The sequence below is a fragment of the Mirounga angustirostris genome, unplaced genomic scaffold (genome assembly GCF_029215605.1).
Source record: "Mirounga angustirostris isolate CCGP_5_RB_7025 unplaced genomic scaffold, mMirAng1.0.hap1 SCAF_15, whole genome shotgun sequence".
NCBI classification, from domain to species: domain Eukaryota; kingdom Metazoa; phylum Chordata; class Mammalia; order Carnivora; family Phocidae; genus Mirounga; species Mirounga angustirostris.
This window is the reverse complement of record NW_026991723.1, coordinates 62,691,325-62,719,155: the sequence shown is the minus strand read 5'-3', so window position 1 is coordinate 62,719,155 and position 27,831 is coordinate 62,691,325. Positions and strand designations below refer to the sequence as shown.

General features: G+C 39.1%; 1 long non-coding RNA gene across 1 annotated transcript in view; it reads left to right on the top strand.

Moving 5' to 3' along the window:
- The window catches only part of LOC123849839 (uncharacterized), a 141,298-nt gene that overhangs the window by 29,083 nt on the left and 84,384 nt on the right, over window positions 1–27,831 (top strand). The window contains exon 2 of the long non-coding RNA XR_008506761.2: window positions 9,604–9,710. This is a non-coding gene — a long non-coding RNA (uncharacterized LOC123849839). The remainder of the gene's footprint in view (window positions 1–9,603; window positions 9,711–27,831) is intronic.

Below are 27,831 nucleotides of genomic sequence, written 5' to 3'. Positions count from 1 at the left end.
TAGAATTTAGTGAATGACTGAATGAAAGGGGGTGGGGAGAAATAACAAGAAGAAATAACAAGAAAAAAATAACAAGAGGACTCCAGTGTTTCTGGTTTGAGCAGTTTTGTGGATAGCAATGTCCTTCACCAGAAAAGGAAATGCAAAGAAGGAGCAGATTATGGGTACATGTGTACATATGTTGAGATATAAGTGCCTGTGGAGATATTTACTGGGCCTTTGGATATTTGTATCTTAAGTTTTCTGGGCTGGAGATAAAGATTTGGGAATCATGAAGAAACATATGGTAGCTGAAATTTGGGTCTTGAATGAGACTGCCTGGGGAGATTGTGAGGAAAAAAAAAGGCTTAGAGTAAAACCATGGGAAACACTAAAGCTTAAGAGGTCAGAGGTGGAGCCAAGGTAAATGAAAATACAGGACCAATTGCTCAAAACAGAGAAAAAAAGTGCTATTATAGTTACATTACAAAGCTTTTCCTTTCTTTTATGGTCTCTCTTTTGACATTATTGTGGCTTTTATTTGCTATTTAATATCATTCCAATAAAGAAAAATCGAAACTTTTTTTTTTTTAAGATTTATTTATTTGACAGAGAGAGACACAGCGAGAGAGGGAACACAAGCAGGGGGAGTGGGAGAGGGAGAAGCAGGCTTCCCACTGAGCAAGGAGCCCAATGCGGGACTCGATCCCAGAACCCTGGGATCATGACCTGAGCCAAAGGCCCATGCTTAACCGACCGAGCCATCCAGGTGCCCCCCAAATTGAAACTTTAAATTATTAACGTAAATTTTGTCATTCATCTTTATATTGTGCAATGCCAGTTTTTTAACAGCTTTATTGAGACAAATTTGCATACGGTAAATTCACCCATTTAAAGTGCACAGTTCAGTGGCTTTTAGTATATTCGCGGAGTTATGTAACCATTACCACAATCTAATTTTAGAACATTTTCATCATCCCAGAAAGAAATCCCCCACACCAATTGGCAGTTCCCAACCCCCCTCCCCCCAGCCCTAGGTAACCACTAATTTATTTTCTATCTCTATAGTCTTGTCTATTGTGGATATTTCATATAAATGGAATCATACAATATGTGGTCTTTTGTGACTGGCTTCTTTCAGCAATGCCAATTTTAAGTGCAAGTATCAGAGTATTTAACTAGTATGTGGAATTATTGAAATGACACATTTCATATTTCATGGCTCATTTCTGGAGGGTGCCTCAAGCTGGACAGAAGAGACAAATTCAAGCCAACCCCAGGAAGGATGAAAAAGGAAGAGGATTCTCCTTCCCACATCCCATCCTCCCATTGAGCTGGCTGAAGGAACACTTTTGGGCCCCGGGATGCTTGTAGGGCAAGTGTAGGCTCTGCCCCATGATATGGGATACTTATTTGCTTGGACCTGAAGGCTGCTAGGTTTTACCTTCTGTCAACATAGAACTTCCACACCAAGCCCTGGGCAAACATGGGTTTGGGGATGTGAAGCCAGTCATTTCCTCTAACCATGGTCTCCTGCCCTAACTCATGGCAGCCAGTCATTTCCCTAACTCATGGTCTGCTGCCCTAACTCATGGCAGATGGGTGGCCCCCAAAGATGTTTAAATCTCTGCACTTTAAACCACAACACACCGGGGTGCCTGGGTGGCTCAGTCGTTAAGCGTCTGCCTTCGGCTTAGGGCATGGTCCCGGGGTCCTGGGATCGAGCCCCGCATCGGGCTCCCTGCTCGGCGGGAAGCCTGCTTCTCCCTCTCCCACTCTCCCTGCTTGTGTTCTCTCTCTCGCTGTATCTCTCTGTCAAATAAATAAATAAAATCTTAAAAAAAAAAAAAACCACAACACACTGAGCACCTGGATGGGGGACGACCAAGAGGTTTGTGGACCAAGACTGAGTCTCCAGTTGATCGCTTGCCACACATGCTAGTGTGGCACAGGAGTAGAATGTGTACCCAATCCTGATCCTCCTAGAACTGTGCCAGGCCCTTTCTAGGGGTCAGAGAGTGGCAAGAGTCATGGGATGGAGGTGAGTAGGGGAGGCCAGGCAGGTGAGGCAAGATGAACATGAGCTGAGACTCCAAGCCCAATGCATATTCCATTGTCCCACTGGACTTCCCTTACAAAGCAGAAATTCAAAGGGAAAAGTATTAAGAATTTCAAGGTAGTGACTGCAGTACATTAAATCCCAAGCAGGGGCCCTTCTGAACATTCATACTTATGCAATTGCACTGGACTTACTTCCGTGAAGCTGGTCCTGGCCAGAGAAAAGGAAAACTCAGAAGCAACAGAAAAAGAAATATGACAGGAGCTATAAAGAGTGGTGTCAAAGAAGCTGATGGAAGAAGATGTCCTAAGAGAGATGGAGAAGTCAACAGAGTCATTGCAAGAAAAAAGTGTACATATGAAAAGGATTGACCACTCTCATATGACAGGCCTGATGATTTTGCTGAGATCAATTTCAGTGCAGTGGAGTGGGTAGAAGCCCGATTACAAGGATTGCAGAATGATTGGGAAGTGAGGAAGTGGAAACAAAGATTGTTGACTTGTTCAAGAAACTGGCCTGTAAAAGTGAGGGGTGAGAGTAGAACTTGGAGCAGCAATAGAGTCTAGAGCAAGGGTTGGTAAATGACAGCCTGCAGGCCAGTCTATGGCTTGTTTTTGTAAATGCAGTTTTATTTGAACACAGCCATATCCATTTACCTACATATCGTCTTTGGCAGCTTTCACACTGTAACAGCAGAGCTGAGTAGCTGCAAAAGAGACCATATGACCTGCAAAACCTAACCTATTTACTATTCAGCCCTTGACAGAAGGCTTTTGACCCCTGTTCTAGAGCAGTGGTTCTTAAAATGCAGTTCCTGGACCAGCAGCATCAGCATTACCTGGGAATTTAGAAATGCAGATTCTTGGGTCACACCCAGACCTACTGGATCAGAAACTTTGGTAACCCAAAATCTATATTAAGCTCTTCAGGTAATTCTGATGCACCTTAATGTTTGGGAATCATTGGGGTGGAGTTCTGATGGAAAGATTAGCTTTTGACTGGAGGAGAGAACCCATTCCTCTGAGGTGAAGTGAAGGAAGGGAGGAGGGATGGGATGCATGAAGTTGAGTTCCACTCATTAGGTTCTTTTCACTTCCTACACTGTCTCAGAGTAGTAACATCCTGCCTTCCCAAATCCCGTATTAGATGGAAGCAACCAGGACTGATTTCCAAGTGACATGAGCAACACCTCCCAAGTCTAAAGTTAAACTTACACGAAGGGAGATTTTAGCTTAGGAAATGGAAGGAAGCTGTACAAAACTCACCCGTGCAGAATGCTGTAGAGGCCATTCATGCATTGCATAGGTACTTGGATCTTAAGATACCCTTTTAGGTTTTCTGCAATCTGAAATTTTAAGATTCCTGCCTAGGGTGGGCATTTATTTCTAATCTCTGATGACTTATTCTATCTAGAGTCAAAAACACCTTCTTGGAACACATTCTGATCTCCAGGCCTCTTTCCTTGTTTCTAAGGGTCAGATCTCCCTCAGTGGTTCTCAGCTGCCTGGGGTTTAATTAAACTAGTAGTCAGGGAATCCAATGACCTGCTTACAGAGCAATCAAAGGTCAGGGACAAATTTGTCTTTTCTAGTGAACCCTCTGTTCTATGTCAGGAATTCCTGTCAATAGTTAGTGAATGATTCCTGTGTTTTGAAAACGTGTGAAAAGTGTGAAAGCCAGGATAGGTCCTAGGCCAGCAATATACCTTCTATGCTCCTCGATTGTCTCTTAAACTGTGTGAATTAGTAATTTAAATTCAGTTGTATGCTTAGTAAACCAGTTCACATAGTTCCAATTTCTTATGGGCCTGCTTTCTGCTATACAGTTTGACTTACTTTTCTTTATGAAAGGGCCAATATATTTTCAGGTATGAAGTGGCTGATCTCCTGACTCTTTTCCCTCTTGCTAGGCTGATCATGAAAGAATCTAGAGAAAGAGATAGGGGGCATTCAGTGGTGAAATGAAGCTGATAAATCTGATGTGTCACAGTAGGACTATGAATTCTGAGGGGCTCATGTGAGCTTACTCGTAGGGTGGCCCAAGAGGACAAAGTGAAGGAGATAGTGGTCTAGGGCAGTGGGAGGTGGTAGGAGTCTCCAAGGGACTTCAGTGGCTGCTCAGTCACTAATCCCTTCTAAAGGAGCACACTCTGGCTCTAAATTCTAGCTGTCCTGGGGGTCTTTAGAAGCTCCCATGGTCATGCTCAGGGACATGGAAATTATAGTTCTGAGGCTTTGAGAAATATCACTGAAAACATTCTGTTGAGAGGCCAAGTAATAATAAAATGTTGTGCCTTGTCTGAATATTTTTGATGGTCAGTGCATGTATGTGTGTGTGTTTTATGATAGTTATATTTTCCCTTTGGTTAATTGCCTTTTATAACTTCGTGTTTTTCTTATCAATCAGCTTCTCAAACAACCAAGATATGATTTGTTTATCTTTCATTTCTGCTGCAAATATTATTCCCAGTTGGTTGTTTGCATTTTTATTTTGGCTATGATTTTATTTACAGAATTTAAAAACATCAAGTAGTCAAATCTGTTAGTATTTCTTAAATGGGAAGGTGGAAAAATGTCATGTTCACCTGCAAACCAAAGAAACTCCATGTGTGGGAAAACTTCTTATGTGGTAGGAGTGCTGTAGTGACTATAAACCATCCTGGCATGGGTAGATCTATCATCTCTGGTTGAGGAGAGTGGAGTAAAAAAAAAAATGAGAAAGAATCACATTAGCTATTATTTGGATGTTATTATTATTTGGATGTTAATACCTTAGGTGCCCAGTTTTTGAAGGGCCTTGTCAGATCCTTTTAAAATAAGCTAGTATGGATGTCTGTCCAAGTTTGACTCCTTGTGTATGGCTACTAGTAAAAAGATAGAATGACCACTGCCCATATCAGCTCATCAGACCTGCTGGGATCCTAGCATAGTCTGTGCCCATGTATGAGGAAGAACCCAGGCAGCATGAGGAGTTCTTTCCTACTTAAATGCTGGATGCTTGAAACTAGAGTGATGCTTTGTCTATGCTGTAGTTATCTTAGACTCCTTGATCACTTACAGCTGTTGGGTAATTTTTGAATTGTCCTCTAAGGGAGGAACTGATCAGATCTAGCTTTGTGTCCTCATTTCTTTTGTGATTGACAACTTACTCTAGAGTGTTTCCACTGGCTTTGGAATGATGAGACTCTGCAACTTGCCTGCTGACCATGGCTGTGATGGACCATAGAATATTAACCAGATTTAAAAGACTACCGGTATAGCTTCCCAGTGTAGCTTCTAACATGGCTGAAATCCCATGTGGGAAAGTGAATTCATCAGTGGGCAACTGATGGTGGGAAAGCTTGTCGTGTAGATGACTTTACCCCGGATGTCCAGGCAGAAGGTCACACAGAGCTATTCATATTTGAATTCCCTACTTCCCATGTTACCTTGGATATTGGGTCCAGCCTGGCTTGAGGATTCTGGTTTTGGGGTGATTATACTGCCTCCAGAACTCAAGTAGGTCTTGAAGATCACTGCACAGCCTGCCTTCCAAGTGGACTCTGTGTAGGTGTTCTTAGAGCGGGAAGCCAGGCATGGCGTTGTCTACCATTATCTGAGAGTGTGAAATTATCCTTGTACTTGCAAATGAATTCCAACCTAAAGGGGTATACTTCCTCTTGAAACTAGGGCCCGAGGCCTCTGAAAACATATTGGTAAAAATCTGTGGTTAAGGTTCATTTGTCCTGCAATATCCCAGTTCTGTGATACTGTTTGTAGTAAGAGATGGGACAAGCACAGTTCTGCTGTGATTAACATCTCATGACTGTGGTAATCATTCAAAACTAGAGTTCACTTCCACTTGTTCCTGACTTTCTGGGCTAGCTGTGCAGGGCTGGGGTCCTGCGCCCTGGACCCCTGCTGCAATTTGGGTTAGGATGGTTAGAATCCCTTCTCTACCCATGTACAAGGGGGATTGATAGGAAACCACCTTCAAATGACACCCAAACTAGCGTGGGACCTGTCTCAGGCTATTTGGTTTGTATAAATCCCAGCTGTCATATTTAAACACTTAATAAATGACGGTCCACATTCTGCACCCTACACGGGCTTCTGTATCAAGGGCAGTTCTTCAAATGTTTATAGTTTATAATCATATCTCACCTGAGTCTTTTCCTCAGGTTAAACAATCTTCTTTTCCTTCAACTATTGCTTATGTGAAAAATTCCATGGGGACACAGTAATTACCGTCTCACCAGCCATGAAATGCCAACAGAAAAACGGGTAAAGGATATAACCATCATAAATAAATAAATAATTAAAAATTTTGATAGCCATGTATGGAAAGTTTTAACTCACGAAAAAACAAAGACTTTAAAGTTAAACAGGTTTCCCAGTCAGTTTGGCAAAAGTTAAGATTCTTATACCCCGTGATGGTGAAACTATGGGAAATAGGCAATTTCATATGGGGCAGGTAGGAGAGTGAAATGTACTTCTGGAGACAGTTTGGCAAACGTTGCCACAAGTCTTAAATATTTGCATACCAGAAATTCCACTTATAGGAATTTAGGCTGAGGAGATAATCAAACAAGTTGTATATTACAAGGATGCTCACCCTGGTGCTGTTTATAATAGTAAAATAACAACAAATCATGTCCAGTACTAGGGAACTGGCTACATAAATGATGATACAGCCCCATAAAAGGATGATGTAGCTCTGTATTGAAATGGGAAGATATCTGCAATACATTTTGTGGAATAAATTGGTTATTTTTTTTCTTAAAGATTTTATTTATTTGACAGAGACACAGCAAGAGAGGGAACACAAGCAAGGGGAGTGGGAGAGGGAGAAGCAGGCTTCCCACTGAGCAGGGAGCCCGATGTGGGACTCTATCCCACGACCCTGAGATCATGACCTGAGCCAAAGACAGACGCTTAACAACTGAGCCACCCAGGCGCCCTGTAAAATGGTTATTAAACCAAAAGAATAACATGATGTTGCTTCTGAAGGACATACAAATGTGAACGGTAGTTATATTTGACTCAGGATTGTGGATAGTGACATTTTCATATCTCTATTTCTAACTGTCCCTCTTGGATTTTATTTCTTGGATATTAAAGAAATATTAAAAGTTAAAAATATTTGATAATTTGATAGGTAAATTGGCCTCTTGATTTAATTTATGTTTTTGATTACTAGTGAGTTTAAACAATTTTTCATGTTCATTACTTACTTAATCAAGTATAGTTAAATAAGGACTAAAGTCTTATGTTTTCAGAGGTCATGTTACAGCTGGAAGGGAATTAGCAACATCTAGTCTCAATCTCTCATTTCATAGGTAAGGATCAGTCAGTCCAGGGAGGTTATATAATCTGACCAAATATGAGACAGAATTATGGCTGGTCTCTGACCCATCAAATGATTGAGCTTTCTGTTACAGTTTGCTGTCTTTCTCAGATTAGGTACATGCTGCTTGGTACCTCATACATGCTTCCTGGCAGTACCAAGTGTTGTGTTGTGCCAATTCAGAGATTAATTTGTGATTCATGATTGCTAATGATTAATTTTGGAGGTGATTTGTGGTAGATGTTGCTTTACACAAGCTGGGTTTTTTCTGTGTGTTATGTGTGAGGGGAGTCAAATAGGGGCTTTCATTGTGCAATTAAATCTGTACGGTGGAAGGAAGAATTTGGAATTTGGGCCAGAGGACCTGCAGGTGACTCCAACAGTACCATTCCCTATCTGTGGGCCCCTGGGTAAGTTATTTAACCCCTTTGAACTTTGTACATAAATGGCCAAGAGTATCTACATCACAAAGTTGTAAAGAGGATTAAATGGGGTTGTAAAGAGAATTAATGTGTGAAAAAGACCAGTAGAGTGCTAAACTGAATGTTATATATCTGTTTATCTTCACTGGTTTGTTAAGATCCCGATTCTTTCCAGAAAGAATTTGAGACAGCAGATGTACATCATGCTTGTTGTTGTTGTCATGGTTTCTACTATATACCAACTCTGTGGGAAGGTCGGTTGTCAAGATGGACTGTAGCAAGAAAGAATAAATATTTACAAAAACCTGTTTCAGAAAAGAGGGGTAAGGGAGAACCTCCTTGGGTAGGGAAGTTAAATTTCTACCAGCCACTTGGGGCTAGGAGTGAGTCTATTGGTCACGATGGGGTAAGTTAATCATCTGGACCAGGCTTAGGATTTACTAAGAACAAAACACTTTGTAGTCTGGGGGAAAATGTATCTTTTAGAGGAGAATCTTTTGGAGGATATATGAGGAAAGCTGACCCACCATTAGCCTTTAAACTTCCAAAGTCAGGGATTGTGTCTTTCCTGTTTGTTGCTGGACCAGTACCTAGCCCAGCTCAAAAACAGTGAGTTGTCTGAGTAACTTCTAACATTTGGGCTATAATGTGCCAAGGGGCGTGCATATTGTGTTGAGCTCTCAGGGACCATTTCAATAGGGAATTTAGTTTCCTTCAGTTCTAGGAAAATTGCCGGTGTTATTTCTTAGATAATGTCCTCTCTTCTGTTATCTCTATTCTTTCTTTTTGGAATTCCTATTAGTTAAATATTAGATCTTCTTTATTAATATTCTCATTTTTTTTCTTTTGGTCTGCTTTCTGGAAAACTTCTTCAATTTTATCTTTCAATCTTTCTATTTACTGTTTTCTTTTTTTTTATTCTCTGAATATCTAAATATTCCTTTTGTTCATGGCATCTTATTCCTGCTTAGTGAATCTAATAGGTTAAACAAACTCTCTGAAGATATTACTTATAGATTTTGGGGGAAGGGTTTCTTTTTAAATTCCTTGTATTATTTCCAGTTCTTCAGGCAGTGGTGGCTTTTCCTTCTCCTTCTCCCTCTCCTCCCCCCCTCCTCTTCCCCTTTCCCTCTCCCCCTCTTCCTCTGCCTCCTTCCTCCTCCCCTTTCTTCTTCTTCTTCTTCTTCTTCTTCTTCTTCTTCTTCTTCTTCTTCTTCTTCTTCTTCTTCTTCTTCCTCTTCTTCGTCACCTTCTTCTTCTTCTTCTTCTTCTTCTTCTTCTTCTTCTTCTTCTTCTTCTTCTTTCTTCTTCTTCTTCTTCTTTCTTCTTCTCCTCCTTCTCCTTCTCCTCCTTTTCCTTCTTCTCATTCTCCTTCTCCTCCTTCTTCTTCTTTTCTGCTGCTTCTGCTGCTTCTGCTTCTTCTTTTTGCATGTTTATATTGGTCTCTGTCTTAAATATTGATTGGTGGTTTTCCTGAAATGCCTGGTGATCCTTGGTTAGCTGTTCATATTTTAAAATGAGGCACTAAAAAGCTAATTGAAAACTATGTATTCATGGGCAAAGCTTGACAATTGCTGGAGTGGACTGAACCACCCAGGCGCCCCTGATAGCAAAGCAGAGGTTAGCAAACTATGGCCTGGGGGTCAAATCCAGCCAGCCCTCTGTTTTTATGGGCCAAGTTTTCTTGGAACGCATCCACACCCATTCATTTACATATTCTCTATGGCTGCTTTTGTCTTAGAAATGCAGAGTTGAGTAATTGTGACATTGATATATGGCTTACACAATCTATAATATTTACCATCTGCCCCTTCCCAGAAAAAAGAGCTTGCTGATCCCTGATCTACAGGCCACATTCTATGCTGCATGCTTGAAGAAAGTGGACACTCAGTCTGAACACAAGACAATGGAAGAGCTATATAATAGTAAGAATAATTTCTAATATTTTTTGAGTGTTTAGATGTGCCTGGCACTGGTAGGCATGCATTATCATATTTAATAGTAATTAAGGATTATCTTCCTGACTAGATTATGCATTCCTTAATGTTAAGTTTATAGCTCCAGAATTTAGCATGTATGGGCTTTGAGTGACTGTTTGTTGAGCTAAATGAGCAGTATTATCATGTAGAAGAGATGAAAGCCCCTTCTTGGAGATCAGAATAGAAATTTTAGAGAAGCAGATTTCAGGTCATTGAGACATATCAGCTCTCACTAAGGTAGTGAGATACCTGCCCTTGAAGAAGTGGTCACAAGAGTCTGACTGTCCAGTTGTTCATGGATATTACCTAGGGGCTTCTTGCTTTGGGTGGCAGGTTGAACTACTTGAAGTCTTGACTTCTAGGGTTCTGTCATTCAAACTAGGAGACCAAAGACTAGAACTCAGAACTTATAGTTGATATACTTCTCTTTCCACTGTAATATACTGCCTCCCTTAGAATTCCCACAAGAAGTGCTATGAGGAGTTGGTGTTGTTGTGGAAGGAACATCACAATGAACATAGGAGGTTTGGGGTTATAATTCCATTTCTGCAACGTATTTACCACATAAGCCCAGCAAGTCTTTTAATGCTTTGGGGCCTAAGTGTCCTCAAGTGAGGGGACTGGACTAGATAATCTCTAAATTCTCTTTCAGCTCTAAAATAAATTTATCCAAGGATTAGCAGGGCCCCTCCTATTGGGAGGACAGGACAGACTAGTACAAACAAGATGTTTCCCTGTTATGTGTTGCCAGAGTACCAAGGCTCTGCTTTTAAAAATATTTTGCCCACCTCCTGATCCCATCCCAGTCTCAGCTACTCAGTTTCTATCCCCTTTCTGTCTCCCTGTTCCTGTCTTGCTTTATGGTACTTCTTACTTGGGAGATTAGATTTAAGCAGGCTGTAGTTTAAGCCTTTCTTTAGCATAGTGAAGGCAAGCCCTTTCTTGTTAAATTCTGCTCATTTGGCTAGTGAAGAACGTGGAGCTGTTCAATGCTTGGAAGTTTGGGGATATTAACATTGACCTCAGAAAAGTGATTGGGCCTCCTTTATTTAGGGCACTAGCCATGGAGAGCTCAGATTTCTCATGGGGGAACATTTTATTCTTGGTGGAGACAGTTTCAGCTCCCAGAATGAGCCATCTATCCATTCCTTTAATAAAGTTCTTTCATTAAAACTAAAGAACTTAAATTCTTTTAAAAAAAGATGACAAGACTCAACCTTAAGCGGACCCTCATCTAGCAGTACTGTTCTCACATCCCACTCGAAAAGATATCAACTACTAACTGTGGTCTCCAATTACCTGTAGGCTTTTGTTTGAACTATCTTAAATTAAAAAAATTTCATTTTACTTAAGTGCTTAATATTAAATTGTTTTACAGTTGCCCATATTCCACGCTATATTTGACCATATAGCTCTTATCTCTGAATAGCCCTAAAAACTGCAGTGTCATGTTAAGAACTCCTTTTAGTCCAAGGCACGTCAATGCGTGTTGCCAACTTACAACTGATTCTCATCCAGAAGATTAGCAAGGCCGCCACATGGTGTTCTTTTTTATGAAACGTTATTGCCTGCATTATAGCTAGGACTTGATGTGGTGACATGAATCCCAAATCTGCAGAATGGTACTCTTAATTCTGCTTGGGTGGAGAGCAACTTGAGCTCTCAGCATAAGCCTTTTATTTTGGGAGTATCATTCTTTGTCATCATTTCTGCAAGGAATCTTAGTCAGTTATTAAGAATTTTATTTCGCTCCTGAAAATAATATTTCTCTCTTTTCATATTGAGATACCCAGATTTCATATCTTTAATGAACAATCTCTAGCATTGATTTACTTCCTGAATATCCTCCCCAGATATGTTTTAATTATTCATTAAGAAGCTATAGGAATTCTAGGGGCGACTGGGTGGCTCAGTCGTTAAGCATCTGCCTTCGGCTCAGGTCATGATCCCAGGGTCCTGGGATCGAGCCCCGCATCGGGCTCCCTGCTCGGCGGGAAGCCTGCTTCTCCCTCTCCCACTCCCCCTGCTTGTGGTCCCTCTCTAGCTGTGTCACTCTCTGTCAAATAAATAAATAAAATCTTAAAAAAAAAAAAAAAAGAAGAAGAAGCTATAGGAATTCCAGGTAAAAATGGAGCCTGGCTAAAAGTCCCTGGGGAAGTCTTTCTCAAATTTCCTACCAAAGTGCCTGTAAAGACAAAGAAAAAATATGATAATTTAAACACAAAAATAAAAACAATGAGCAGGATAGTCTCAAAATTGGGGAAGAATCTTTACTAATTATAAAGCAAGATTGAGACAAATCTACCCCAGTCTCTTTCTATGGCACACTGAGTTGGCTTTACTACATGACACAAAAAACCTTTTGAAATGGGGGAGTGAAGGTATTGTGTTCCCTCCACTGTCTTGTTCATTATCAATACAACCAAGCAGGTGGGCTTTTACTCATGTGTGTTTTGTGAGGCTGAGAGTATTTTCACATCATTCTATATCCCACAAATTAAAATTCTCAGAAAACAATTTGGATCCTGAGAAAATGAGGTCAGCTTTGGCTGAGTTGGAGGACTGGTGGAGGTATGTTGCATTTTCAGGGGAAAATTTCTGAAGGGTAAAGCTCTTTAGGTTTAGGTTGGATCACAAACAAACAAAAACCACCATGAACTAAACCCCAGTAATGGTGCATGCTGGGAATTAATTTTTGAGAATCCATGATGGGTTTAGGTTAGGGGTTAGGCCAGATGCTGTGCACATCTAATAAATGGAGTGGAGCCAAGAATGCTTTAACTTCTCTGTGTTTTGATAAACACCAAATATGAATAGATTTCAACTTGTTCAAAGATAAATAAGGAAGAGGTAAAAACCACATGAAGTGTGTGAAAAAGACTTTACTACAAGGGAAGAAAGAGTATCTAGAAGACCCAAAGGAAGAGCGTATCTCTGAAGTGATTTACTGGAGGGTCCAGAAACTGGAAGATTTCAACTGGAAGTGTTGGCTTCCTCAATAGAATACAAAACATATGGATGTTAAAGAGCAGAGAATAAATACGTGGATAACTGGTATTCTTGAAGAAGACACTTAAACTAATGGAAAAAAACAAAGATACAACAGAAAAAGGGAGAGAGAGAGAAAGAGAGAGAGAGAGAGAGGGAGAGAAATGAAGAAACAGATTCTTAACTATAGAGAACAAACTGATGGTTACCAGAGGGGAGGTGAGTGGGGGAATGGGTTAAATAGGGAATGGGGATTAAGGAGTGCACTTGTTGTGATGAGCACCGGGTGATGTATGGAAGTGTTGAATTACTATTTTGCACACATGAAACTAATATTACACTATATGTTAACTATACAGGAATTTAAATAAATAAATAAATAAATAAATAAATAAATAAATAAATAATCTCATCCTCCCCCCAAAGATATAACAGGAAAAATTCTTGAGCAGAAGTAAGACCCATATTGAAAAAAATCATTGTGTTCCAGACAAGTCAATGCACAAAAGCACACATAGAATATATCCTGGCAAGAATTTTAGTTCATAAAGTTAAGAAAAAACTTTCACAAGCATCTAAGCAAAGAAACCAATACCTAAAAAAAAAAAAAATTGGTTGTTCTTTGGCTTTTATTCTGAAAGCCTAAATTTAGAAGAAAATAGAGTATTTATATAGAATTTTGAGAACCAAAGTTTGTAAGTTATTGCTATTATACCCAGCCTAATTAACTTGTGAAATAACAAAAAGACATCTCAGATATGCAAGGACTCAGAAACATGTACCCTTCTTGAAAACAATCACTTGGAAAAGCCTAAAAATGGAGAACTTAGGCTAGAAAAGGATTGTCCTTTGGTCTGAAACCAGTTAAAATAGGGATATGTCCAATCAGTGTTTATCAAATGATTTTCAGTCATTAAATTCTTTATCTAGAGGAAATCTCCCTTGAAAGTCTCAAATATAAAACAGCTACAATTGTCATTCTTTGGTTAAAGAGGGTATAAAGAACCAAGAGGTCTATCCACAGGCAGCCTGTGAGGTACCCCCTCAAAATGTTAGTACTCTATGGAAAAAAGTTTTAAAATCACTGCTCAAAAATAACTATTGTAAATCTTTCTATAGAACTGAATACAGATGTTAAAAAATGATTGATTATTAAAGGAGATTTATGATGGATAAATTAATTTGATAATAATCTAGATGTAGATATTATAATTTCTCTGACTCTGTTCTCCTGTTTCAAGATTATTTTGATTATTCTAGATTTATTGCAATTCCATATAAACTTTAGAAGTGTCTTGACAATTAAAAAAAATAAGCTGTTGGGTTTTTATTGGAATTGAAACAAGTTATCAGTTTGGAGAGAATTGGCATCTTTATATTAATATGATTTATCTTTGCATACTTTTAGCTCTTTTTAAATTTCTCTTAGTTATTTATTTTAGTATTCAGTGTAAAGATATTGTTTAAATTTTGTTTAAATTTCATTTCCAATTGCTGCTATATAGAAACATAATTGATTTTGCTTATTTAGTTTGTAACTTGTTTTTCTAAAATGTAATTTCCCAGTTACTATTATACAGAAATGCAATAAATCTCTATATATTTATGTACTATATTTTGACCTTGTTCAATTCACTTCTTAGTTCTAGTAGTTTTTTGGTAGTTTTTTAAAATTATGTTCTGTTAGCCAATATATAGTACATCATTAGTTTTTGATGTAGTGTTCAACGATTCATTAGTTGCGTATAACACCCAGTGCTCATCACAACACATACCCTCCTTAACACGCATCACCCGGCTACCCCATCCCCCTTTCTTCTGTAACCCTCAGTTTGTTTCCCGGAGTCCAGGGTCTCTCATGGTTTTTCTCCCTCTCTGATTTCTTCTCATTCAGTTTTCCTCCCTTCCCCTATGGTCCTACTCACTATTTCTTATGTTCCACATATGAGTGAAACCATATGATAATTGTCTTTCTCTGCTTGACTTATTTCACCTAGCATAATCCCCTCCAGTTCCATCCATGTTGATCCAAAAGGTAGGTATTCATCCTTTCTGATGGCTGAGTAATATTCCATTGTATATATGAACCACATCTTCTTTGTCCATTAATCTGTTGAAGGACATCTCAGCTCCTTTCACAGTTGGGCTATTGTGAACATTGCTGCTATGAACATTGGGGTGCAAGTGCCCCTTCTTTTCACTACATCTGTATCTGTACCTAGTAGTGCAATTGCTGGATCATAGGATAGCTCCATTTTTAACATCTTGAGGAACCTCCATACTGTTTTCCAGAGTGGCTGTACCAGTCTGCATTCCCACAAACAGTGTAAGAGGGTTCCCCTTTCTCCACATTCTCACCAACATTTGTTGTTTCCTGTCTTGTTAATTTTTGCCATTCTAACTGGTGTAAGGTGGTAACTCATTGTGGTTTTGATTTGTATTTCCCTGATGCCAAGTGATGTTGAACATTTTTTCATGTGTCTGTTAGCCATTTGTATGTCATCTTCGGAGAGTGTCTGTTCATATCTTCTGTCCATTTCTTGACTGGATTATTTGTTTTTTGGGTATTGAGTTTGAGAAGTTCTTTATAGATCTTGGATACCAGCCCTTTATCTGTAATGTTTGGTAGGTGTTTTAGGATTTTCTACATATACAATCATGTCATCTACAAATAAATACATATAGTACATATTTATCAATACAACTACGTACTACCTTCTTTTTCCATATTACAACCAATTTTAGTTTGAGCCTTTTTCATACTCAAGTCTGAGATCCCTCCTGCATCTCTTCTTGCAGTCATCACTTTTGTCTAACATTTTGATGACACACTGCTTTTTATTCCTGTTTTTCTGAACGTAACAACTATTCACCTTTAGAATTGACAGTTTAATTTGAAAGCACCTGAAAGGGGTTCACTTGTTTTTTTCTGCTGGGTTACACTAATAATTTTTCCCCTTAATTGAAATACATATAGCTAGGTGACAATTAGCATCACTGGAAAATCATCCAGCATTGGTCACACTTCTGTTCCTAGCTTTGGAAGTTCTATTCTCTGTCTGAGAAATTTGTCAATTTTGACTACCTTTAATTGTATTGCCTTATATGAGACAGAAAATCATTTGCATACCCCCAATTTTTCATTTCAGGGCTGCCACACAATATGATATTTTGAATCTCATTTTAGGCTAGTGTTTAAAATCATGTTGTGCTGTCAATGCAATTAACTAATCGAAGGTAACAATTGGAGGAACATACCTTCCATGCATGGCTAAGATCACATGTATGTGGCAACTACAATAATGCCTAAACTTAGTCTTCTCTTTGGCCACTGCCGAATGTCTTTGATATCTATTGAAAGATATAGTCAAAGTTCAGAAAAGTTGAAATTTGAAAATAGACTAATGAATTATAAAATGGAAAAATTGTTGAATTGCTCAATAAATTAAATAGCTGATTTTAAAGAAACAATCAATAAAGGTATGCATTTTTGGCAAGTATATTCAAGGAAAAGAAGAATTACATATATATAATTAAAATAATTATTAAAGAATACCATGGCAAGGGTTTTGTTGTTGTTGTTGTTGTTTTTAAAGATTTTATTTATTTATTAGACAGAGAGACACACAGCGAGAGAGGGAACACAAATAGGGGGATGAGGGGAGGTAGAAGCAGGCTTTCCGTGGAGCAGGGAGCCCGATGCGGGGCTCGATGCGGGGCTCAATCCCGGGACTCTGGGATCCTGACCTGAGCCGAAGGCAGATGCTTAACGACTGAGCCACCCAGGCGTGCCTATGGCAAGGTTTTTTAAAGATCTGGATAAAACAAATTATTTTTCTAAGAAAAATATATTACCAAAATGGACTCAACTAGAGTTAGAAAACCTGAACATTCGTAACCACTAAAGAAATTATAAAGATTATAAAATGGTAAATTATAAAAATTATTTAAAAAGAGCTAACTCCTAGAAAAGCCCTAGGCTAAATGGATTTACAATCTTTTAACAACTTTCAATGAATGGTTAATTCCTATGTATAAACTGCTCCTTAATAAACAGATGGTAAAGTTTTCAATTAATTTCACAAACCTAACAGAGCAATTATACCAAAACTTTAGAGACACTATAATGGATATAAACTATTTTTATTAAAAAAAATTAAAGAAAATTAAAAATAAAGATGCTGGAGGCAGGCAGACAGTTTAAAAAATTTCTACGTAGTCTAAGAATTATATCCAATGAAAAGTAGAATAAAATTGAACATACAGTGGGTTGGTGGTAGAATTAGGCTTAGAACTTGAAAAATTTTTTAACCAACATTTTCTCATCTTGAAGTTGTGTGTCAAAAATCACATATAACCAAATTCTCTCTCTCTCTCTCTCTCTCTATGCATCCATTATCTGTCTGTTTATCATTATTAATTATAATGGCGAAGAACTACTGTACTAACAATTAAGGGTAAAAAATCCTTGAAGATTGCTCCCTAGAAAAGGGGTGAAACTTTAAAAAGTTGGAACCATAGTGTTTAGAAAGCACCCACCAGTCCTGGATTCTGTTCTCTGCTGAGTTCTGGACTCAGTTCCTTCTGCAGGTCACCAGTTGCGTGGATCCAGCCTCTGCTCAACTACCTACAATGAGATAATAAGAAGGTGGCAATTTTGTGTATTCTCAGTCAGAGGTGGCACAGATTTCATTGGTCCCAAAGTGTATGTAATTTTGGACACCTTCTTAAGAAAAAGAATACAAAATTAGGGCCTGGAGGAGTTTGTGCAACAGAGGAGCCCTGAAGTTTAAGCTTCATCAACCTCATAGAAATATCCCTCTGTTCTCAGTTATTTCAACTCTTTTCCAAACGTAGCTATTTTGAGACTTCTTACAACTAAGTTGCTCTACCTGATTTAACTTGGGTTATCGAAATCTCTCTTTTTTAAAAAGATTTTATTTATTTATTTGAGAGAGAGAGAGCGTGAGCACAAGCAGGGGGAGTGGTAGGCAGAGGGAGAGGAAGAAGCAGGCTCCCTGCTGAGCAAGGAGCCCGATCTGAGACTCTATCCCAGGACCCGGGGACCATGACCTGAGCCGAAGGCAGCCGCTCAACTGACTGAGCCACCCAGGCATCCCTCGAAATCTCTTTTTAAGTGTACTCAAAAATAGGCACAAGATTCTGTATTCTGACTAGCCTAGGATAACAAAGGACTATCATCTCCTTTTATTTAAGAACTTTATACCAGTATTACTGCAGTGATAATATTAACTTATAAAAAAAACCCCACAATACACAGATGATAGAACTTGATCTTAAGTCATCTAAAACATTTGTTTTACTGAGAGAAGTAAATTTTGTTCTTCTCTTCCACTCTACTTTATCAGCTCATATTCAGATAATTTCTCTTATACCACAACCAACCAACAACAGCAAATAATAATTAACACTAGTGAATATTTATTTATTGAATGTGCTAGGCACCATTCTAAGTACTTTACACATCTTAATTTATTGATTTATAATTTATCCTCACAAAATCCCATGAGGTAGGTACTTTTACTATTTTTATTTTACACATAAGGAAACTGAGATACAGAGAGGTTAAAACTTGCTTGAGAACCTTACATCACACCATATACAAATATTAACTCAAAATGGATTTAAGACTTAAATATAAGAGCTAAAACCATAAAACTCTTAGAAGAAAACATAGGGCCCAATCTTTATGACTATGGGTTTGACAGTGGTTCCTTAGATTTGACACTGTAAGCACAAATAGGGGAAAACAGATAAATTGGACTTCATCAAAATTAAAAAATTCTGTTCATCAAAGGACACTATCTGTGAAAAGACATCCCACAAATGTGAGTGAGAAAATATTTGTAAATCACATATCTGATAAGGGTCTAGTAGTATCCAGAATCTATAAAGAATATTCACAATTTTTTTTAAGATTTTACTTATTTATTTGAGAGAGAGAGAGAGCACATGAGAGGGGGGAGGGTCAGAGGGAGACGCAGATTCCCCGCTGAGCGGGGAGCCCGATGCGGGACTCGATCCTGGGACTCCAGGATCATGACCTGAGCCGAAGGCAGTTGCTTAACCAACTGAGCCACCCAGGCACCCAAGAATATTCACAATTTAACAACAAAAAGATAAACAACCGAATTAAAAAAAAGGGCAAAGGATTTGAATAAAAATTTCTCCAAAAAAGATATACAAATAATCGACAAGCATATTAAAAGATACTCAGTGTTACTTATTGTTAAGAAAATGCAAATAAAAATACATGAGATACTATTTCACACTTACTAGGATGGCTATAATAATAATAATAATTAAAAAAACCCATGAAAAATAGCAAGTGTTGGCAAGGATATGGAGGAATTTGAATGTTCTTACAATACTGTCAAATGTAAAATAGTATGGCTACTGTAGAGAAGTTTGATGGTGTCTCAAAAGTTAGATGTAGAGTTATACTACAAAGCAACGATTTGAAAACAGGTGTTCAGGCACAAACTTGTACACAAATCTTTATAGCAGCACTAATCACAATAGTCAAAAGGCTTTGGAAACAACCCCAATGTCCATCAAATAATGAATGGACAGACAAAATGGATAGTATCCATGCATTATTATTCAGCCATAAATATTAGTCACCCTGATTCCTTAACCCTAAACTTACAAAAAAAATAAAAAATGAGAAAAAAAATTCTTCACCTTTTACCAATTCTTCTGTAATAGTCAGGCCTCTTGATTGCACGTGATAGGAACCCATCTAGTTTACATGAAAAAGGAAATTTATTGGGAGGCTCACAAAACTGCAAGAAGGGTGGGGGTAGAGTTGGGCCTTAGGGACCTCTGGAATTAGGGACTTGAATATCTATGGGGCTATCTCTCTTTCTTCCTTCTTATCGACTCTTTTTTGCTTCTCATTCTGTGTTGGTTTGTTCTTTCACTCTTTATTTTTTCCCACTAGGCGTGAAACATAGCTACTAGCAGCTTCCAGGCTTATGTTCCAACTTTGTCTTATGAGAGGGACTCAGTCTCTTCTACAAGCTCCTGTTTGAAAAATCCTAGTAAGGACTCTGATCAGCTTGGTTGTTACATACTCATCACTTGGTCCAACATCTATGGGTGGGCACACTAAGATTGGTAGTCTTCACTGGCATCATTAGTAGAGCAGGTCTATTTCATCAGAAGAAGAGGTGTGCTTTTCCTAAAGAAGAGCCAGGCAAAGAAAATAATAAAAATCCACAACGCCTACTAAAATTATAAACCCATAACTCATGTTAACTTCCATAAATAACTTACTCATTTGTGTAACTTACCCACCTTGGCACTCTCTGTTGTAATTCTCTCCTCAGACTATAAACCCTAAAAATATGGGAAATCACTTGGTTCAACTGATGTGCATAGTGCCTAGCCATTGATTTCTTTTTTTTAAATTTTATTATGTTATGTTAATTATCATACATTACATCATTAGTTGTTTTTTCTTGATGTAGTGTTCCATGATTCATTGTTTGCATATAACACCCAGTGCTCCATGCAGTATGTGTCCTCTTTAATACCCATCACCAGGCTAACCCATCCTCCCAACCCCCTCCCCTCTAGAACCCTCAGTTTGTTTTTCAGAGTCCATCATCTCTCATGGTTCATCTCCCCATCCAATTTCCCCCCCTTCATTCTTCCCCTCCTGCTATCTTCTTCTTCTTCTTTTTTTTTTTTAACATATAATGTATTATTTGTTTCAGAGGTACAGGTCTGTGATTCAACAGTCTTAACACAATTCACAGTGCTTACCATAGCACATACACTCCCCAGTGTCTATCACCCAGCCGCCCCACCCCTCCCACCCCCCACCACTCCAGCAACCCTCAGTTTGTTTCCTGAGATTAAGAATTCCTCATATCAGTGAGATCATATGATACATGTCTTTCTCTGATTGACTTATTTCGCTCAGTATAATACCCTCCAGTTCCATCCATGTCGTTGCAAATGGCAAGATTTCATTCCTTTTGATGGCTGCATAATATTCCATTGTATATATACACCACATCTTCTTTATCCATTCATCTGTCGATGTAGCCATTGATTTCTATTCAAGATGCCATCTCCCCTTCACTCCACTTACTGAAAAAAAGAGAAAAAAGAAAAAAAAAAGAACTATCAAAACACCCTCACTTGCCTTTCATTTCTTACTGCATTTTGGTTGACTTCCACACCCACTGCTCTACCAAGACTACTCTTAAGAAAGTTGACAATGGCTTCTCTATGTCAAATCCAATGGCCTCTTCCCAATCTTGATCCTACATGATGTTTTCTTTTCAGAAGCTTTTTCTGTTGATATGCTGGTAATTTACTATTCCCTCTGACCAGTGCTCCCCAGCCCATGTTGCTAGTTCCACTTTTGTCTCTGCCTCAAACTCAGGTGTTCCCCAAGATTCTGGGCTCAGCCTTCTCTTCTGACTCTCCATAGATGCCTCCATGGTTTTGCTTTTCTCTGTAGGTATGTGGCTTCCATGTCTGTTGTTGCAATCCTGAATTCTAACTACCTCTTTTATGTCTTCATATAGACCTCTGCACATCCTGCAATTTGAATATTTATTTCGTGTCTATATCACACCTTATTTCTAAAGGAATCTTAGAGGATTCAAACTACCATCTTCACTTCCTGTTGAAATTTTACTCCATCTTCAAGGTTAATCTGAGAGGTGCCTCCTCTAGGAAGCTTCCTTACATTCCTACCATATAATGAATGGAATCACCACTTGAGATCTTATGTTATTTTATTGTACCACTATCATAGATTCCTATGATAAAAAAGTTGTGTCTGCATCCCCAATGACTTGGGAGTTACTTGAAGGCCAGGACCAACTTTTGAATCCTTCTCTCTATTCACCTGTCCAACTCAGAGCATAAGATCTTACAGATAGGAGAGAGATCAGAAACGGCTCTACTTCTGGCCTCTCTGAATTAAACTAGAACAGGAGGGCAGTACTTAGTAGAAATCAAAATCAGTGGTTTTACAGCAAATAAAAGGGAAGTCTTCTTTTATAGGCAGGGAGTCAACTTGTTACTTATCTAGGTAGAATGTAGAAGATGAAAATACACATAGGTCCTGTAAGAATTTAACCAAACTTACATTTCAGTTTAGAGAGATGCATAAGGTCTTACCAGGTGAAAAGAGGGGCATGCCTTATCTTTCAAATGTAGGCCATGGTTGATAATTACTATGATTTCTCAGGACTGTCCAGGCTCACACCGGACATCTAGTCACCCACAGACTTGGCAACAGTTCAATTATTCTGTTCAATTCAGATCACCAAGCTGACTAATACATGCTTTCCACTTCACTGCAAGCTCTGGAGACACAAACGCTTGTCCACACCCCAGAATGAATCCAAGCTGAGGTTCAGCACAATTAGTTATTTGTTTCCTTTAACATCTGAACCTTGTGAGATTCAGCCACCTCCTGGGAACCAGCCCTCTGCCAACGAGGCATGAATAAAACAGAGAAGGTTCCAGCTGGCATCACCTGCTGTGTTTTGCCTTATTTCTCTATGCACATTTCTCGACTTCTGAAATCCAGGGGCCTCTCTCAAGAGGACGCATGCCACATGGGCTGGGCCTCTGAGACCTTGACTCTGTTGTTGAATTTTTTATTTTTGAGTCTCAGTCTGACTCAGGTATTAGACAGTGGATCTGAGACCCTGATTCTCAGATTCTCACACGGTTCTGACCCCGGCCACCCTCACCTTCCCACCCTTTCCAGGCAGCCCCGTTGATACTATTAATCTTCAGATCATATAAAATCTGGTTAAAAGCTCATCTTTTAAGGATGTCTATACTCTGCCAAGATTTCTCTATTGTCCTATACAGTGGTATTTATATTTTCATGATACAGCTGTAAGCCATGGTATTGTTCAAGTCTCACTGTTCTTTCCTTTCTAGTAGCTCTCTGTGAATACACAGATGAAACTTTCTCCTCATTTCCACTGCCATCATCTTAGTTTAGCCTCTTGTGACACCTCAGTGTTGTAGCAGTTAAATTCCTGGATTTCAACATAATAAAATTAAAAAAAAAAAAAAAACATTCCTGGATTTTGCAGCCAGATGACTTGGTCTTAAATCCTGGGTTTGCCATGTACTAGCTGTGTGGCTTTGGGTAAGTCACGTAGTCTCCCTGTGCCTTGGTTTTCTCATCTGGGAAACTAGAGATCATACTCATACTCATCTCTTAAGGTTATTGGGATGATTAAATGAGTTAATATATAAGGTGCTAAGAGTATTACCTTGCTTATACAAGAGCTGCAAAAGTGTTAGTTGTTAGTATTATTTTTATTGTTATTATCCCTCATACAATTCAAAACTGCTTTGCACAGAACATCAGTTCAGTTTTTAAATGAAAATAGGTTATTTTCCTATAGTTAAGAGTTTCTTATGGTTTGTCTCCTACTCTGATTTCATCTTATTTTTATTTTTCCTTCCCTTCCCTTATGTTCATCTGTTTTGTTTCTTAAATTACACATATGAGTGGGACACCTGGGTGGCTCAGTCGATTAAGCCTCTGCCTTTGGCTCAGGTCATGATCCCAGAGTCCTGGGATCGAGTCCTTCATCAGGCTCCTTGCTCAGTGGGGAGTCTTCTTCTCCCTCTGCCTGCCGCTCCTCTTGCTTGTGCTCTCTCTGACAAATTAATTAATTAATTTAAAAAATTACACATATGAGTGAAATCATATGATATTTGTCTTTCTCTGACTGACTTATTTTGCTTAGCATAATACACTTTAGTTCTATCCACATCATTGCAAATGGCAAGATTTCATTCTTTTTGATGGCTGAGTAATAGTCCATTGTGTGTGTGTGTGTGTGTGTATACACACACCAAATCTTCTTTATCCATTCATCTGTCAATGGACATCTGGACTCTTTCCATAGTTTGGCTATTGTGGACATTGCTGCTATAAACATTGGGGTGCAGGTGCCCCTTCAAATCACTATGTTTGTATCCTTTGGATAAATACCTAGTAGTGCAATTGCTCTGTCATAGGTAGCTCTATTTTAAACTTTTGAGGAACCTCCATACTCTTTTCCAGAGTGGCTCTACCAGCTTGCATTACCACCAACAATGTAAGAGGTTGCTGAAGGGGAGATGGGCTGGGGGATCGGGTAACTGGGTGATGGGCATTAAGGAAGGACACGATGTAATGAGCACTGGGTGTTATAGGCAATTGATGAATCACTAAATTCTACCTCTGAAACTAATAATACACTATATGTTAATTAAATTGATTTTAAACTTAAAAAAAAGAGGGAAAAAATAGGTTATTTTATAGCCCTTCTCTATGTTGGCAAAAAGCAAAAAATTAAACAAAGCCTCTTATAGGTAGGATGCTTTTGAAAGGAGTTCAGTAAAGATGAGGTCTTCTAAGTGCAGGTAGTCCTCAGAGATGAGACCAGAGAGGCAGATGAAGGAAAAACTGTAGAGAACCTTTAACACCCGGTGAAGTTGCTAAAGGTTATGACAAAGTCAGAGGAGAACCCCTGAGGGTTTCAAGTATGTGTGTGTATGTGGGGCGGGGGGGGGGGACTGACAATGAGCACTGAGAGATTAATCTGCAGGAGATGCCTGACTCATTTCAAGGATAATAGGGCTAATTTGTAAGGCCAGTCCAATGGAGTCTGGGTTTCATTCATTCATGAAAAATTCCAGTGGTCATTTACTACTAGATGCCAGGTATTTGCTAGGTTCTGGAGATACAATGATAAGTAATGTCCACATGGTTTCTGTCACAGTTTATGACATGGAGTTCATTGTCTAGAGGAAGAGAGACACTACCGCGGCATGGTAAGTGCTGTAGAGGGCATGGAGACCGCCTCTTCCCCCCTTCATCTCACCCATTCCACCTCCGGAGGAGCTAGTGTGTGAGTGGGATTGACTCCTAACTCTAGTGGGGTTTGATTAATGTAAACCCGTTGCTTCTAACTTTGAAGCACATTCCAGTTACTGGGGGAATTTAACAAAATTACAGACACTAGGGAGCCACACTTAGAGATGAACTGATGGGGGTTGGAGCCTGAGAATAGGTAGTGGTTGCACAGCTTCCCTAGATGATGTTAATGTGCAACCAGGGCTGAGAACCAGTGGGCTCTCTTACTTTTCTTGCTAGGATGTTTTGTTCAGGACTTGTTCTGGAGATGAAGCACATAGACCCATGGCAGCCACAGTGTATCCCCGCCCCTGGTCATTAAAACTAGTTTAAGTGGGGTGGGGGGTGGTGGGGTGGAGAGTAGGGGTGGTTCCATCAGAATGAACCTTAGTACTTTTGTTTGACGGTTCTCTGAAGTGACACTTTCTTCTTCCCATTTGTAAGCAATGAAATTGTTGCTAGTAACCATCTTGCAAAGCCAACTCATGGAGTCAAACATAGCCAACAGAATGTCAGAGAAAGGGGACGGGAGTCCTGAGGAATGCATGCTTGCTGCTTCCCTACCTCTGGACTTTCTAGTTACATGAACTAAATGAACCCCTTGAATGTTTAAGCCAGTTTGAGTTAGGTTTATTGGTACTTGGAACTGTAGCATGACAATAAAAACATCCTGATTGACTGAAGAGATATGTTATGGTAGATTCAAGGTGCTCACCACTGGGAAAAGATCAGAGAAATGAGTGGGTTCTGGAGAGGAAGAGGGTACTCCACTTGTAGTTAGAGGAGCAACGTGACATTTTGGAAAGAGTGCGGGCGTTAGAGTTGGACACACCTGGGTTTCAATTCTAGTTCTGCCACATACTGGCTCTCTGACCTAATTTTGTCATCTTTAAATTGAGGGTATTGGGCGCCTGGGTGGCTCAGTTGGTTAAGCGTCTCCTTTTCGCTCAGGTCATGATCTCAGGGTCCCGGGGTTGAGCCCTGCATTGGGCTTTCTGCTCAGCGGGGAGCCTGCTTCTCCCTCTGCTCGTTCGCGCTCTTTCTCTCTCAAATGAATAAATAAAATATTAAAAAAAATAAATTGAGGGTATTAACAGAACTTGTAGGATAGTGATAAGATTTCATTGAGATTAATTATGAAGCTGGCCGGGCCCAGTGACTATTGGTACATTGTAGATACTCAAAATATGACGGCTGTTGCTTCTCTAGTGGAAGCTGCTACCAGAAAAAGGTGATGAAAGGTACCAGGTCCTGAGGTTAGGGGGTTATGGACTGAATGGCATACAGTAGGGTTCCACAGGGACTATAGCCAATGGGATGGGACTGTGAAGTCTCACCAGGACTGGATCTGATGGGGTGCTGACATTATTATGAATAGCTGGAATAAGAAGGGACAAAAATTGGAACAGAAAGTTGTATGCTTAAAGGACTATTTCTTGTAGAAAGGATTATCTGGTTGGACTGCCCCTTTTGTTGTAGGTATGGTTCTATGTAAGGAATTAATGCTGCTCAGCTATAACAGAAACATCTTGCTTGTATCCTGCTGGATAAAAATTGATAAATTGATGTTTGTGACACAGTTCATTCTTTTGTCCCTTATCTGGAGTAAACGTGTACAAGATGAGTTACAGGACAATCGGACTTGTCACTGTCTTTACCTCTGTTTCATTCTTGTCAAGTCTTCCTAGAAATGTATTCTAGTCACCTTGAATGAATTCAGGAAATACTCCGGTGTTTGATGGGACTCGGAAAACCACATTATTTTTCTTTGCAATAATTTACAAAATGTTCTTAAGATGGGTTACTTCTACAGAAAGTTATGCAAACTGTTGCACGGTAATTCTTTATTAATCTCTATTTTAGAAGATATCTTTGCTTTGCTTTCCTCCTAAGTGCTAAAACAGCATGCTGTACAAAATCAACGGCCCAAACTTCACACCTGGAGTTGGGCACTAGAGTTAGCCAGAAAAAATTATGAAAGGATAATCTGGAACCTACCCCAGTCTGTTGGATCAGTCGTTCCTTCTCTACATCCTAATGTTATGGCTTCAGCTGCAATTTAAAACAAATTTAAAGAAATATAAGCAGCTAAGGATAGATACCTTTTTCTTAACTAAGCTTTAACTATAATCTGTCATTGCCTGCTGTAACCTCTAATTTTTTTTCCCCTTTCTTCACTCTATTCTGAGGACATTGTCTTATTTTCTCATACTTAGACATGAGTGCTTAACTGTTATTAACAAAGTTTCTTGCTCAGCCTTTGGTATGAATCACTTTGCTTGGTTGTCATTTTCCAATCATATGAAGGCCTTGACTGGCTAACCATTTTTATGTTACTCCTCTCAATTTCACATGTCTGATATGGGTGAAAGGCATGGGCTTAAGTTCAAGACCCAGCTTTGCCTAATTTATCTTTGTGATTTAGAGCAGCTGCTTAACTTCTCTAAAACCTAGTTTTCTCATCTGTAAAATGGACAATATCTGAAACCATAGGATTATTATGTATGTGAAATAATAAAATACATAGACCACCTAGCCTGGTACCTGTACATGGTGAGTACTCAATAAATTTTAATTCTCTAGTATCTCCTACTCCTCTCTTTTGAGGCTTCTTTTTTTTTTTTTTTTTTTTTTTTTTTTAAAGATTTTATTTATTTATTTGAGACAGAGAGAATGAGAGAGAGAGAGAGCACATGAGAGGGGGGAGGGTCAGAGGGAGAAGCAGGCTCCCCGCCGAGCAGGGAGCCCGATGCGGGACTTGATCCCGGGACTCCAGGATCATGACCTGAGCCGAAGGCAGTCGCTTAACCAACTGAGCCACCCAGGCGCCCTCTTTTGAGGCTTCTAATTGGGGTAAAATCATTTGCACAAAATACTAATTATTATAATTTAACCTCTCTAACAGCTTGTGACATACTTTAAAACTATTCTCAAAAGAATGATGCCTGATTTTTCTTGGGCTTAAACAAAGTTCACTGCATTTATTATTTGCCCCAGAATGCTGAACTGGCAGTTAATAATTCACAGCTATTATCAGTGATCTTTGATAAGACATGGAGGATAGGAGGGATTCCAAAAAACTTGGAATGAGCAAATATTCCAAATTTCTAAAGGAAGAACAAAATATGTACCCTCACTGCCTGCCCCACCAAATGATGG